At 45.5% G+C, this 16,638-nt stretch overlaps 1 protein-coding gene across 3 annotated transcripts in view; it reads right to left on the bottom strand.

Annotated features, from left to right (window-relative positions):
• The window catches only part of CANX (calnexin), a 60,668-nt gene that overhangs the window by 21,434 nt on the left and 22,596 nt on the right, over positions 1-16,638 (bottom strand). Inside the window, exon 1 of one of the 3 annotated variants that reach the window (XM_084636911.1) lies at positions 7,832-7,977. The exons of 1 other annotated variant lie outside the window; for it this stretch is intronic. The gene's annotated coding sequence lies outside the window, so the exon portion shown is untranslated. Of the gene's footprint in view, positions 1-7,831; positions 7,978-16,638 lie in introns of those variants that run through there. One more of the 3 variants, XM_084636912.1, reaches the window with a different exon arrangement.

A 16,638-nucleotide genomic window follows, 5' to 3' on the forward strand; every position in this document is an offset into this window, starting at 1 on the left:
GCTAAGGCTATGGGGCTGTTTAATTGCAGTACAGATGTTCAGGCTCCAGCTGGAGCCTGGTCTCTGGGACTCTGCAAGGGTATTACTAGGGTTGGGGCACAACCTGAGTCAAGTGTCTGTCTTGTGACTGAAGAACCACAATATGAAATCAAAGGAACAGAGTTTATAAATCCACAACCACAAAGCAAACATTGCTATCCTTAAAAGCTCAAGCTCTTTTTTTGGTAAGCAATTTGGTCTCTGCGCTAGCTCACTGGCCACTGTAGGAAGTGAGTGCCCCACAGGATTTTACAAAGGATACTGCCCAGTGGAGAAGCAAGAGCCTCCAACATTTCATTTGGAATGTTAGACTGAACATCACCAGGTGACTAGAGAGTTTACAGGGAAATGCTTCACCAATCAGATCAAGAGTTACCAGGGGTCAAATTCTGCCTTACCAATTCCTCTGTGCTATGCCATTTAAAATTAATGCATTTGTCTGAGGTATAAGTCAGGCCAGATTTTAGCTCTCAAGTTTCCACCTCAGGTATAATCACTCCAATTTCAACATTTCCAGAGTTGAATTATGATGAAGTCCCAACTTAAAAGATGCCCAATTTAAAAAGGTATGTGGTTGTCAAGCACAAGACTGCCTACCTGTTTTGGGAAAGGTCGTGGTTCTTTATTCTTTATACTTCCCTCCCGATCACCACCAACCAGCAGCTCCCGGTTGGTGTAGTGTGGCTGCCGCTAAGACAGGCTCCCTGCCTACCTCAGTCCCATACCGCTCCCCGAAGGGGCCAATGCGCCCCTGCAGCCCAGGGCAAGGGGCAGCACATGGCTCTGCGCGCTGCCCCTCTCTGCAAGCACCGCCCCCACAGCTCCCATTGGCAACATCCCCCTGTTCCCGGCCAATGGGAGCTGCAAGGATGGCACAGGCAGCACAGAGAGACCTGCTGTCCCTCCCTGCCCCAACAGGGGCTGCAGAGACTTGCCAGCAGCCTCCAGGAGAGGCGTGGGGTCAGGGCAGGCAGGCAGCCTGCCTGAGCCCCGCAAGCTGCCTGTGGAAAGCTCTCCTGGCTGGATCCTACATCCCACACCCCCTCCTGCACCTCAACCCCCTACCCCAGCCCCAAGCCCCCTCCTGCACCCAAATTCCCTCCCAGAGCTTGCACCCCTCACTCCTGCACCCCAACCCACTGCCCCAGGTTCAGCCAATGCACACCCAGTAGTTGAGAATGTTACATTGATTTGTGACAATCCCTGAAGGATTTTGGATCTATAAACCATAAATGACACTAACAAAAAGTAAAACTCATGAAACGTCCAGTGGATTCTATGAGATGAGGTGCAGTGTGACCATATGACCCTTACACCCAAACTCCCTCCCAGAGCTTGCACCCCAAAGTCCCTTCCCCAGGCTCAGCCCAGAGCCCCCTCCCACACTCCAAACCCCTCAGTCCCAGCCCAGAGCCTGCACCCCAACCCCCTGCCCCAGCTGGTGAAAGTGATGGAAGGAGGGGGACAACGAGGGATGGAGGGAGGGAGGAAATGGGGTGAGCGAGGCAGGGTAGATCCTGGGTAGATCTTAAATTCAAAAAAAGTGATCTTGTGCATAAAAAGGTTGAGACCGCTGGTTTAGAGTGAGGGGAAAATGGTCAAAACAGACACCTCTTCTGTGCTTCTGAACTTGTGCATCAGGATGTGCTTCTCCCAGGAGCATGGATCTACACAGGCAACACTTAAAGGGGAGCTCTACAACACCAGGGTACTTCAGAATGAGTGAAGAATGGAGTATGTTTAAGTCCCCTTTTCAGTTTAAAAAAATTTTTACCAAAAAATCCCAGGTTTTACAAAAAGCATTATTCATCCCCCCTCCCCGATTTTCACCCTACTTCCGTATCATTCAAATATGTGAAAAATAACTTGTTTTATTAGGAAAATACAATACATTGCATGAAATAATGTATTATGATAATACATTAGTCTATGTGTATATGCAAAGGTGTCTGTTGATGTATTAGTCTAGAAGATACACACAAACTGGCATGCATGCAAGCTTTGAAGTGCATGCACATCTGAACATACTGATGAATCTTGTGCCTACCAAATACACATTTCAAGCAGTTAGCAGATAACTGTTTAAAGATTTTACACACTGAAATAGGAAGAAAGTGAAAATCTGTTTCAGAACTCAAAAAAGTATTTGAAAGTTTAAAGAACAGGAAGCATAAAGTTTAGTGTATGTGCTGCAAATTGTGTGGCCCAATTAATAATGTAAATATTTATAGGCTAATAGTTCTAAGTCTACAACAGCAATCTGTTTATTCAAATTAAAAAAGTTTTATTTGGAGATTAGATATACTGTTTTCTTAAACTCAGAAGTGGCATTGTGTTTTGAGTTCTGTTTTCGTTCTGCAGCAAACCATATTGAATTCCATTCATCGAAGCCTTCATTTACTGAATACTTTTCCCCCCCGTCCTTCAGTCCATCAAAATGAGCCCTGATACTTATCCAGAGAAATTAAGGTTTTTGCACCAATTTTCACCTGGTTTTGTTATTGTAGTAATAAGCACCAATAAATTCCTGGGAAAAATTAAATAAAATAAAAACTGAAAGTGACAGGCCCTGAGTATGTTGGATTATTAAATTCTTGACTGACAGTCTCCCAGCAGCCCTAATGTTTCTTAAATAGAGGCTTAAAAAAATTTTACTGTAATACACATTTGAAATAAAAACATCTCTGATGACCTACATCAGCCCAATCATGAAAGCACAGACCATACTTAGGGAGTCTTGTTTTCCTGGCCAGGAAAACATTCTTAAAACCATTATGACAATCCATGAGGGAATCTGTCTTTGGTATTGAGAGTCTGTATTATGTGCAATTAAGATGCTTAAAGAATGAATGCATATAAAGATTAAGATGTTAATAGCTTTGCCTTCATAGTCTGCTCCATAATGATGAATTTTAAACCACAGCAAATTATAGTAACACCATAAAAGGAGTTCTAACACTTGACCATCCCCCACATACACAGACAGTTATTCAGCCAGTAAGTAGAAATAGGAACAGAGTTTCATTCCAAAAGAGAGTTAGGTGTCATAATGGAAATACTGACCAGTGGTGTAGTTAAAATGAAACAATGTGGACAGGGGGAAGAAAGTACTACTCCAGAACTCTTGAAGCAGTAGAAGTTTCTCTTAAGCTATGTACATAAAACAAGGGCACCTGATAAAGCCATTTGGTGAACTCCTCAAAAAGCAGGCAGACTAAAGGGAGCAGTGATCCCAGAAAAATAAGACAGAACACACTGAATAGGAATTTGGGTCAAGTTTGCAATGATCAGGTAATTCAAACCTTCAAGTTAAATACCATCCTAAGTTAAATTAACCAAATCAGCTGAGTTTGTCAGTGGGACACTGGTCAGCCTGTGGCTTAGATCAATTTTCTTCCTACCTTTCCCACCTCAGCAACCTGCCTTATGGAACACCACTCAAGTCTTCGCTGTCTTGCATGTGAGACCATAAGCTCTTCAGAGCAAGGAATAGTTGTATATGGTTGTACAATGTGAAGATTTACAACACTAAAAATTGTTAATAGACAGAATTTTCCCTGTTACAAGGCATCTGAACTTATTTACTGGCATTTTTGTGCTGCCCAAAGTTCTGCCCATTTGATACAGCATTTCTTTTTACAACCAAGTCAAGAAGAGCTGATAGCAAGTGAATTTTTGGACTATAATCAGCTTAATCACTGCTTGGTATCCTTTGTACATGTAGCCTATAACAAAGAGGAAACATGGCCCCATTGTTGCAGCATCAGACTGGGACTCATGAGACCTACATTCCACAGTAAAGTTGGGAATGGACTTCCCACATGACCTATGCCAAGACTTACTCTCTTGGCTTGTTTCCCCACCTATAAAATGGGAATATATTTTCCACTCTCCCACCCTTTGTTCATTGTGTCTATTTAGAGGTCTCATTATGTCCTTACATAGCACATAATATGATTGGGCCCAGACTTCAGCTGGGGCTTCTGGGGGCTACTATAATAAGTAGCCCCCAGACTACTTGACTTAATACAAAGAACATATGTTGACTAGTTGTATGAACATTCAGATTTATTCCAAAAGATGCTGCTGATGCAGAAATTGTATGTACTTACCTGCAGAGAAAAGCAATCAATCAACATGACAGAAGGGTGAGAGAGTATGATGGTATGGGAAGGATTAGGACACAATATTTTGCCCTTATATACTACTGTGTGTGTTCAAAGCTCTGCAGTTATAGGACATCACACACAGTGAACATGCTCATGGGTAGACCGACAGACCCTGCTTCTACCTGCTTTGTACAAAGATCTGACCCCCGGAATTTAAGTTTTAAATTTTATATCTTAAGGCTCTTAATTTTTGTTTCCTATAATAGGCCACAGACTGGCAATCTCCACCTAGCATGTGTTTCGGAGCTGTTCTGCTCCAATAAACTTCACAAGTACTGCCAGGTATCCAGAGCTTTACTTGGAATCTTCAAAGATTTCCCTTGGGCCATCATGAGCCTACCAATGAGTTCAGAAATTACTATTAAAAAGAAAAGGAGGACTTGTGGCACCTTAGAGACTAACCAATTTATTACCAACTAATAAACTAATAAATTGGTTAGTCTCTAAGGTGCCACAAGTCCTCCTTTTCTTTTTGCGAATACAGACTAACACGGCTGCTACTCTGAAACCTGTTATTAAAAAGAAATCTACAACACCCAAGTAAAGTCTGTTTTTAGTAGGAGTGTTTCAGATACATCAGCTTCCAAAAATAAGCTGCATCAATGGAGATGTAGGAAAGGAAAGGAATTATGCACTACTGCATCAGCAAAAAAAGTCATTCATGCATACCTGAAAGCCCTTAGAGATCAGTGGCAGAACTGCAGGCTTTTTGACCATTAAACCAAGGCAGACAGGCTTGTAGCACTTAAAAAAAAATTATGGAGATCTCAAGATACAAGAAATCTTTAGTGGGAAAAGCATTCTTAACGGTCTGGCTGTCATGTCTACAAACCAACTCAAATTTGTCTTGGGATGAAAAGCAACAGCTTTCCTTCCAGCCACAACAGAGTTCCTCCAGTATAGTGCCAAGTTAAACAGATGAAGACAAGCACTGAAGAGACAAGAGGACAAATGCCACAGATCAAGACCGGGGGTGGGGGGGGGGGTGACGACATTAACAGTCTATTTTGGAAATATTAAATAAAAGTGAATTCTTAAGAGCAGAAATCTGCTGAAATGAGGTTTTAAAAGGAACGTAGGGATCTGTCACATTAAGGAGTACTTTTGAGAGATTTTATACCTGCTAAGAAAGTTTGGGGTTTCTATTTACCATTATTCATCTTAAAATGAGAAACCAGGTCGATTTTACTGAACATCTCAGACCCTACCCCATTACTGCCATATTTCGATTACAGATGCTGCAGAGAAATTTCAATACGTTTTATTTTGTAAACTTAATTTCTATTGAGTCTCTTTAAGAAGTTTATACATACATCCTGAATCTGAGTCCAAATTACTTTAAAATTATGTTAAAGTGCTTTGGCTAAATCCAGGTGATATCATGGCTGGATTCCAACAGTAGCATCTTTGGAAGATTTCAGAGTAACAGCCGTGTTAGTCTGTATTCACAAAAAGAAAAGGAGTACTTGTGGCACCTTAGAGACTGACCAATTTATCTGAGCATAAGCTTTCGTGAGCTACAGCTCACTTCACCTTTTCTTTGGAAGAGACCATTATGAGAGTTTTGCAAGTCAGTTCTAATTGCATCAGGCTGTACACAAAGTCAAATATTCCATTGTTCTCAGTGGTTGCTATTCAGAAAAAAAATGTATAATCCTATTTAGTGTTACCTCTCCAATTTCACTAGAGCACAGATGGTCACTGTCATTCTGCCTACAAAGCAACCCTCAAGTGCTTTGGGGCACCACACCCAGAGGCAGATAACAAGATTATTGCCAAATCAGAGTAGTTAATAAAAACACTCTTCTATTCAAGAACACTCCTAAGCCTGATTTTCAAGTGCACACAAATATCTTCATGCTAGAATGATTTGCAGTTTAATATAACCACATGCAAAGAATATCTGCAGCAACAAAAGAGCACTGCTAACAGAGATAACCCAACTACCTTCCACATTTTAGAGAATATTTACTATTACTATCTAGTATTTGCCATGAGAAATTAATTCATGCTATAGCCAAACAAGACACTTAAAGGCAGTTGTCAGCTCAGCTAAAGTTCCAGATAAAGTGAGCTGTAGCTCACAAAAGCTTATGCTCAAATAAATTGGTTAGTCTCTAAGGTGCCACAAGTACTCCTTTTCTTTTTGCGAACACAGACTAACACGGCTGTTACTCCATAATCCAATCACCTGTAGCATTTATTGTTGTACGGTCCAGAGAACTCTCCCTCAACTCTGAATGGGAAGTTTGTTCTTTTCAGGATGATTAGCGAGGAGCAAGATAGAAAGCATCTGCTTCAATCCAAGGTTTGTATGAGGGCACACCCAATGTTGAACAAGAGCTAGGGTCCCAGTTACATACTATTTTGAAAAAGATGAACGCAGCTAAAACAGTTGTTTAAGTTCAGGAAGTATACGTTTTAATTTTGCAAATGTTAAGGAGGTGCGGTTGAATAGTCTGCACTTTGTAGGTCACTTTTGTTCTCCCATGCTTTTTACTAGGTATATTGTTTAATTTCCATTTCCTCCTCCACACCTGGTGGCTCTTATTTCTCTTGTTTGAGCTCTTCCCTTCCAGTAACTTCCATCTGTTTCCCTTCTCGCCCTAGCTCCATTCATATTGCCACAGTCTTGATATTATCTTTCATTCTCTACATCCCCCTCTGCAGAGCTGTCTGTTCAGAAGAGCCATTTCTGAACATCCTGATTTTTACAACAAGAGATCGAATCCTAGTGACTTCACCTCCCACTTTCAACCAATATTAAAAGCCCAACAACTCTACATCTGTCTTTCATCCCTCTCACCCAAACCCATAATCTTTGTTGCATATCACACTGGGACGACTAAGTGCCGTATTAGCTTCTCCCTGGACGGTCTGTGTCAGTCACACTGCCTGTTCTCATGGCTGGGGGGAGTAGACAATCTCAGAATCTACCAGAATGGACTAGTAGTTGTCCGCCACAATTGTTTTAAGTCTAACAGGGTTTAATAGAAGTGCATGGGTCACTTACGCTGCTTGAGTAGAGTCCTGTGAGCACAATAGACTGGACTACACGTGCTAAAATCACCATTCACCTCACGTTTCTGGACTCCCAATTCAGCCTGGCCTCTCCCTGGCTCAGTCAGTGTGTACCCAACCACGGTATTCCCATTTCGGCATGCCCACCCCAGGACTGCCTCACACACCCTCCCCATACCGCCCAGGGCCCCATGCTTCCAGGGCTGAGCCACACCTACTCACCAACCCGCGTGCCTAGCCACACCCCGCACACCCGTTACAGGCCCAGGCCCCCCGCACCGCAACAGTTCTCGAAGGGGCCTAGACCCACCCAAGCTGCGCCTCACCTGCCCCCTCCCCCCGCCCATGCGCTCCCCTCACACCAGGCCCTGCCACGCCCCACCCCAAACCCTCTCCCAGTCGCTGCCTGCCCCACTAATACAACCCCCTCCCCATACACCCAGGCCCCTCCTGCCCTCACCCCGCCAATACCCCAGCCTGCCCCGCGGGCGAGCCCTTTCCCTCGGCACCCCCGACCGTTGCCCAGCCTCCCGACGGGCTTGGGGGAAATGCAGGCCCTGCCCCGCCCCCCACTTCTACCGGGCGCGGGTTACAACACTCACCTCGCCGCGCGCCCCCCGCAGCCGCCGTCCTCAGGCCCAACTCCCCCGTCACGTGCCCTAACGAGAACTGGTCGGCCGCCCGCCCGCCCGCCTATCTACCGCGCGCCAGCTGCGCCCCACCCCGACATCCCCATTGACTGAGCCAGCAACCGACCTCCCGCGCCGGCGATTATGTCGCATTCTGATTGGCCAGCGGAGCTGCCACTCGCCTGTTCTCCCGCCTTAAACCACGCCCTAACGGCGCTGCCTTTCGTGGAGCGCAGCGATAGGCTGGGAGGCTACGCCGGAAGTATGCTCCGACTGGCTAACCGGAGAGAGGCGGTGGAGTGCGAGAGAAGAAGAGTCAGATTCCTGCGTAAGGAAGTGTCGCGCTTCTTAAAGGAGCAGCGCCTGGGTCCTGACCTCCCTGAGCCTGGGAGATCCATAGCAGTGGGGCCAGTGCTGGGCAGGGGCCAGAATAGGGGGCCAGTGCTGGGGGGGGCGGGCAGGGGCCAGGATAGGGGGCCAGTGCTGGGAGGGGGCGGGCAGGGGCCAGGATAGGGGGCCAGTGCTGGGAGGGGGTGGGCAGGGGTCAGGATAGGGGGCCAGTGCTGGGAGGGGGTGGGCAGGGGTCAGGATAGGGGCTAGTGCTGGGAGGGGTGGCAGAAGCCAGCATGGGAGCCAGGGCCGGGGGGATTGGCAGAGGCCAGCACAGGGACTAGTGCCTGGGGAGGGACAACCAAGGAATCAGTTACGTCCATGGTCTATTCCCTCGGCCCAAGTCTGCCACCCTATAACTGCAGGGCAGTTATAGCAGCTTGATAATGCACTTCTCATTGCGTCTTTCACACCTTCCCCTTCCATCCTGAGGACTGTACATGGCCCAAGACCTGCCCATCAACGCATAGCGCTGTGACCAACTGTGAGAGCAAGACTGAAAAGAGGACGTGCATGACCTACGCAGGCCATTCATTCAGTTTTAAGCCAGACAGTCCTGTTTTCAGTACTGACAGAGGGTCCTGCTCTTTAAAATGGTGTCCTCTATGCAGCATGAGCTAGCGCACGCTGTGCTTGAGAGGTCATGCTGGTGGAGGGCACACCCACAGTGTTCTGGAGGTACCTAAATGGCCAAGATTCTGGGGATCTGTCAGTGGCCATCCTAGAACTACACCTGAGGCCTGGGGTGTGATTTTTTTTTTAAATGACATTTTTATACCTGCAAATATTACCAGATTTGGCAACACTGTCACTCCACACGTATCACTGTGCTGCACACTAACAGCAAGGACAGAATTCCCACCCTTCTATTCCACGAGTATGAACTAAAAGAAGAATCTAGCAGAACACAGGGTCTGTGACACACAGTTGAGCAGTTCTGATTCTATCCAGTAGATGGCAGTGACGTACATACACAGGCCAGTTTATTATCATCATGAGTGCAACTGAGACAGTGCTGGAACTCTTGCTGGTTGCTTTAGATAGGTTTTGCTGCATAATATAAAAAGCTAAGCAATGTTGTATTAATTTCTCTGAAATGAGGTAACACTGCAGATGTAAAATGTTTTGTAAATGCTAAGTACGTTGCAAATATAGCTTCATAATTCTCTTCCCAATGCTGTGAAGTGGGGGAAGTACTGTCTCCCATTGTTTAGACTGGGAAACTGAGGCACTGAGAGGGTGAGCAGTTTGCAAAAGATCACACAACAAATTATTGGCACAGCAAGGATGAAAACCAAGGAGTCTCTGGCTCCTATTCCCTCTCCATAACTTATAATAAGGTCAGTGTAGGCCAGGGGCAAATAGGGATCTCAGATTAGGGAGAGTTGACACAGATTGCTAGCATCATTAATCCTTCTAGGCAGATAACATTTAATGGTCCGTTCTAACAAAGGGTGGGTTCTATACTAGTAGTCTCTGATTTTATTGCCCAGGTGAGGGTGTAACATGATTTTTTTAAATGTAAAACTGTTTTAGGATGACATAATGAATCAGCAAGATGAATGTCACCAGGGAGACAATTCCACCACACTGAGCAAAGGCCCAATATTTAGAGCTCAGGCTCAACATAAATGAGATCAACGAATCCCAATCTGTATCAAAATTTGAATTCATTATCAAATTTTTCTAGAAAGCCAGGTTCTCTAGAAAGGCGGTTTCAAACCTCATTGTGGTTACTACCAGAAACTGAGTGCAAGTTGTTGATAGGTGTGCAGAGAAACAGCAGCAAACAAATCACACAAATATGATTGCATTCTAGATTAGGGGGCCTTAAATGCCAAGGTAAAAAACTTCCAGCTCAATCCTTTTAGCACAAGATAGAAAGGAGCACCCATCAGAATCATATGAGACAAATCCTCAGAGACCTGCCAAGAAATGATAGTGGAGAGGCTAGAGTTTAGGCAAGATGGATGCAAAGTAGACACAAAAGCCTGCTGCAGCAGACAAGACAGGAGGGAAAAACAGAAGCACACACCAGAGTTTTGGCTGAGTTGGTGGTTAAGCAAGCACAGGTTATTGAGGTCAGCCCAAAGAATGCTAGGGAGAAGGGTGGTGAAAGAGAGAGATGGCAGAGACCACAGGGCAAACACAACTTTGTGACATAAGGCCGTTGCCAGTGTTTTTAAATGCTTCCATCAGGAAGGTTATCTGTGTTCACTGATAAACTGTTGTCTAAAGGAATCATTGCTGGTTTTGAAAGTAAATTCTAAGGAGCATAAGTAGTGCAACACCACAATGTCGTGAGGGGAGATGAGCACAACTGAGGATGAGTCAGAAAGTTCAGAATCTTCCTGTAAATGCATGAAATTCAAAAGCAAGAAGAGATTAGCCAGCCCCTGGAATAATTGGTTCTCCATCTGATACTACTTCTTTTCTAGCACTGCCTCCAAGATCAGAAAGAGAACAGCAGCACCTCTTTTCCTTCAGCTGCCTCCTATTTTCAGTTCTCTACAAGTCTGGATCTCCTACCGATATAAATTTCCTGTGTCCTGCCCACCATATGCAATACCATTGCTGCACCCTCACAGACTTTGAGCTCTGTTTTCACTGCAGATGATAGAAACAAAGCTGCCTGGACTCATTCACTCCACAGCTAATCAGCAGGCAGCAAATGAAAAATAAACCAGATCAGGAGCTCTGGGGCCACCAATGGCTCTGTGCACTGACAGGCAGCAGGAAGTAATTACAACTGAACAGGAGGAGAAAAGTGACTTTTGCTCATTTGAACTTTGCTCTGGGAGAGCGGAGAAAAACCCCTTTCCATGTGTTGGGCAATAATCATATGCTCCAGCAAGTATTCTGTGTAGAATAATGCATGATGACATGCTATTTCTGTAAGGAAGTCAGGCAAATATAGAGACAGCTACTTGCAAGAAGAGGGCAGAGATCCAGGAAGGCAGAAAGAGATATGGACAAGGTCTAAAGGAAAGGAAGAGTTGACATTTTAAAAGCAGTGAAGATGGATGCAAGGAATTTTATAGATTAGTTACAATGAATGGAGGGAAAGGGGTAGATGTTAAAAGGAAGAGGCAACTGAGGTCCAAGGTCAAACCACCAGTGAACAGAAATGCGGAGATAGGGAAAAGCAGTCGTCAACTGCAGCTGGGTGGAAATAGGGGACTCTCGTCTAAAAATCACTATAATTAAAGGGGTCAGGGACACCCCAAGAATAACAACTTTACAGCCCAGAGCACACTAGGCTCATAATTCTTCAGACTCACCCAAGCAGAGGGGAGAGAGAGATGGGATCAGTTCCTGGGAGAATATCACCATTTGCTGCCTTTTTAATCTCCTCATCCTGCCCCCAATGCCTCTTGACAGCAGCTGCAGCTCTCTGAGCACATATTCAGATATAGCAACTGGATGAGGTGGAACGCAGTCATTACAACACCCATACCCTGAAGCTAGACATCTCCACTGCAGTTAACATGAAACTGGCAGCTCCTTGAAACTCAAGCCATATGAAAGCTTAAAATAAACAATGGGGCCAAGTTGTTGTATTAACTCTTGCAAAAACAATCCTATATACTTCCAAATGTAGAGACAAGGAAGGGAATTCATCCTGGCAGAGACACTCTAGCTAGCATAGGGACTGAGTTGAGGGGGCTGCTTTGTGCCTATCTGAATCTGTATCTGCCAGGGGCCAGTTTGGCCCAGACATATCCTAGGGCAGTACTGAACACTCCCCTAAATTACACCCTAGCTTTCATGACTCCTCTGGGCATTGTGGCAGCGTGGGACTACCCAAGGCACTGGACTGCTCCATCCATGTCCCTTCCCACCTCCTTCTTCCTCTGGCCCATCGTTGTTCTGCTCCAGAATGCCCTCTGGGCCAGTGGTATTCCCTGTGAGGGCCTTATGCCTGCATTACTGTACTTCTGTACTAGCATATTTGTCATAAGAGGTTGTAGAAAAAAACACACCCCTGAGCGACAAAAGTTTTAGTGCCGAAAAGTGCCAGTATCGACAGGGCCTGGCAATAAAGCTTGTTTGGGGTGGTTATTTTGCGTCGCCGGGAGAGCTCTCCCCCAGCAATAAAGTGTGACTACCCTGCCCACGTCACAGCACTGCCGTGGCTGGACTGTAACGTGGGCAGTGTAGACGCCCTGTGGGTATGTCTACACTGGCAAGTTTCTGCACAAGAAGTTATACCCCTTTTATTAAAGCGCTGGCATTAAACTGCTGTTGCATGTCCACACTGTGCTTCTTGTGATGGTGGCGTGCATCCCCAGTAGCAGCTCTTGTAATGGCAAAGCCAGCAGTGCGTTGTGGTCGCTATCTCACGGTGCAACTGGCCGCAGGGGGCTTTGGGAAGGGTTTGCAATGCCTCATGGGGCAGGCACAGCATCCCACGATGCAGGTTTCCCACTGTTCCATGGGCATCCTACTACATTGCCAGCTGCTTTTCAACTGAAGTGGGGGTGGGGGGAGGCAGAGTGTGTGACAGGGAGTGCGTGTGTGTACGGGGGGGGAAGAGACAGTGTGTTTTGGGGGAACAGTGTGTCAGCATGCTGTCTTGTAAGTTCAGACAGCAGCAGAAAGCAACCAGTCCTGAGGCAGGGGGAGGCGCCCACCTCCCTTCCCAGCTCTCTGCACAGCAATCTCTCTCTCTCTCTCACACACACACACACACACACCCCTCTGTTTTCAACAGCAGGCGCATTCCACATGAATGGTTTGCTTTGTGTCCCGGAGCAGATCAGCACAGCACCCAAAGGCTGTCAGAAACGAGCTTTGAAAGGGGAGGGGCACACGTCTCCAGGGCAGCCGAGTTCAAAACGAGGAGCAGAGTCGCCACTTGAGGGATTATGGGACACTTCCGGAGGCCAGTTGATTGCTTTCTGTGCTGTAATGTGTTTACACTGCCAATACAGTGCCGGATCGTCTGCGCTTTAAGGCTTACGACTCTTGTCGAGGTGGCTTTTTTGCAATGCTGCAACTGAGGAGTTTCTGCACACAAAGTAGCTTGGCAGTGTGTACACCTCAGGAGTAACAGCGCAGAAAGCTGCTTTACTGCACAGTAACTTGCCAGCATAGACAAGGCCTTAGAGAGAACTTAAGGATTTGAATAATTCCCCTGAGCCTTCTGTCTAGCATAGCTCTCTGTGACAAATCAAAACCTGTATCTGCAAAAAGAAAAGGAGTACTTGTGGCACCTTAGAGACTAACCAATTTATTTGAGCATGAGCTTTCATGAGCTACAGCTCATCGGATGCATTGAAAGCTTATGCTCAAATAAATTGGTTAGTCTCTAAGGTGCCACAAGTCCTCCTTTTCTTTTTGTAAATACAGACTAACACGGGCTGTTACTCTGAAACCAATCAAAACCTTGTCAACCACTTCCTCCTTCTAAAGAAGACAGATAACCAAATGTGGTTAGTGCTGGAGGATTAAAGAGAGGTTTCTGAGGTTCTGCAGTGGTTCATTTTGGACCTACAGGAAATCACTAATGTGGAGAAGGGACTCAGTCCCAATGAAGTGGACCTTCTAGGTCACAGAATTTGAGGCTGCACACTCCTATTCCCCACCAAGCTTGAGATTCAAGGAAGGACACAATTCACATTTTCTAGCATATACATTTGGCCAGGGCACTTCAAGTCCAGCCAGAGGAGGTTTCAGCAGCTGAAGTGGAAGACTGGATTTGGGTGGGTTCTTTTAACTTGATTAAAGTTCTGGCCATCAGCAAGGGAAATTTGTTTATTTGCATTTTGTATCAAATGTTATTATGTTTTAATATTTCCTGGTGAAGAGGTGCAAATATTTGCCTGCAAATCAGAATTTTTAAAGAATGATTTGCGTCGTCTTCACAAAAGTGAAAGAGGGTGGGGAAGCTCTTTCTGGTGTTATACAACCCTCCCCATCCCTGGGCAGAGTTTTTTGTTTTCCAGTGTCTTGTTAGGTTTACTTTTAAATGCCTAAGTGGTGTGTGTTGTCTTCATTCTGTTCCACTACTTTCAGTGTGTCACCTGAATTCATCTAGTCTGAAGGGAAGGTGCCATGTGTAATATCATTTTGCTCTAACTGGTGGCCACAACATCTTTGGAAAGATTGTTACAGGCTAGGATTCCCTCCCTATTCAAGCCATTCATAATTTGCTATCCTCTCTGGGGCTGCAATGTACACAAGCTAGAAGTACCTTGCAGAGGGTTTTACTGCGCCTAGCACATCTCACCCCCTGCAGCATGTGTCTGTAAGATAAAGCAGATCACTGGGGCATTTGGACACATAGGGTCAGAAATACCCAATCTAGCTTTACAAGGCAGGAACTATGTGTTTGATTGCCCCAGCAGGCTTTTTTACAGTTATTTATCAAACAACAATAAAAAAAGTTCTCTCTGTAAACTACAACCCCTAGTAGTTCTTGGGGGGCGGGGGCTAGAGGGGTGTTCTGGAAAATGAGGGATTGAACAGAGAAAAAATAATTAGATGCCAATAGAAGGGCAAAGTGTGGTGGGGTGAATGGCCTTCACCTGTTCCTAGCATTTCTCTATTAGGAAATCAGCATCAAACTGGTCCTGCTACAGCTCCCAAATGTTTTCAATTTGCAGCCCCTTACTGCTTTCTGGTGTCAAGAATGTGCCTATGTCTCCCTACCAGAGAAGCATTTTCCCCCCTCAGTATCTACTACTGCATATGCTTCTCTATGTGGTTTTGGGCCTAATTCTGCCTTCTTTGCCAGTGTTGAGTGGTCCTTTACTCCTCAAGGAGTTTAATTATTTGCAGAATAAGGCACTGTTCAATGTGAGTAAGAGGAATATGGGCAGCATCAAGCCTTTTTATTTGTATATTCTAAGGGTCCCAATCTGCCCTCGGTCTCTGTGGGTGCCAGCAGAGTTAGGTACAGGGTGCAGAAGAATGTCTCCCTGATATTGCATTTGCTGGTAAAGCTGGCTACATTGTATTGTTTATCAAGTCCATCAGTTCATTTACATTTCTTCAGTTAAACACAAGCATTGCATTTTGTACCTGTGATAAAAACATACCTAACAGATATCAGACTCGGCTACTGCCTCAGTTTCCCCATCTTGGGGTTCTCAAGCGACTGTCCCCAGACTCTTGTGCAAATAACGTCCTTTTGTGGGGTCTGGTTTATTAAAACAACACAGTTTAATTGGCAACTTAAGCCAAACCAAGTCTTTTCCCAGCTCCACCGTTTCTTCAGCTCCTGGCTGGGCTCAACAGTTCTTTCCCCAAACCACAGGTCCTTCTGCCTGACAATTCCTTAAGCCTCTTCAGGCTGTTTCTCCTCTTACAGTTTCTGCTGCTGCCCTTCACTGCATGTCACTCTAGCTCAGTGACTCTCAAACTTTTTTACTGGTGACCCCTTTCACATAGCAACTCTGTGTGCAATCCCCCTTATAAATTAAAAACACTTTTTTATATTTTTAATACCATTACAAATGCTAGAGGCAAAGCAGGGTGGAGGTTGACAGCTCACGACCCCCCATGTAATAACCTCGCGACCCCCTGAGGGGTCCCAACCCCCAGTTTGAGAGCCCCTGCTCTAACTAGACATTTTCATCTGGCTGGCATAGAGAGCCCCATCGTCTCTAACCCTGAGTTCCCTGCAGGTCTTTCTTCTCTCACTGATGGAGCAGGCTCCCTCTCATAGGAAGTCCTCCCACGAGGCTATCAGGTGATCCTGGTCACTTTACCCAACCATTGTGACTGCCACAAACCCAAACCCCTCCTTTGGGGCTAGATAACTAGCTACCCACGTTGAGCTGAGCCCAACTCCCTAATAGGGTTAGTCCACCCTGTGACAGTACCCCATGAGCGTAGTGACATTTAAACACATGCTCCAAGCATAACTTTGAACTAACTGCCACATCTATGTCCACAACTCCTCCCAATACAGAGCCACAACGGTTTTGGGACTGAACGTCTTACTGAACGTTCACGGCAAGCCTGAAACACTGTCTCCTTCTAGCAGAGCCTAACGATGGTATCACAACTGCTTGCACAATCTCTCAGTCATTTTCTCATGGTCCCATGCAATTTCTGTCCCTGACTTCTGAACACATTGTTCATTTCACTGTGTTAGATCCCCTGAGTTTTCAGGTCTAGGGGCTTCTTACGCTTTGCTACAATCCCTTTTTTCAGGCGTGAGCAAAAGCAGCAGATGCACAAAAGTTTTGTTCTCATGCAGGGCCAGCTCTCTCAGTCCATTTCATCTACTGAGAAACTAGTAGGAGCAAAAAAAATAAATGCACAATTTAGATCCTTCACTGCAGTAATTTTTAAAAGAGGGGCATGAGGCAACGTTCAGTTCCACTATCTGAGTCATTCCTTCATCTGGTATGTTAGTTGCTCTGAACCATCAGCTTGTC

This window comes from Lepidochelys olivacea (genome assembly GCF_965140295.1).
Source record: "Lepidochelys olivacea isolate rLepOli2 genome assembly, chromosome: 8".
NCBI classification, from domain to species: domain Eukaryota; kingdom Metazoa; phylum Chordata; order Testudines; family Cheloniidae; genus Lepidochelys; species Lepidochelys olivacea.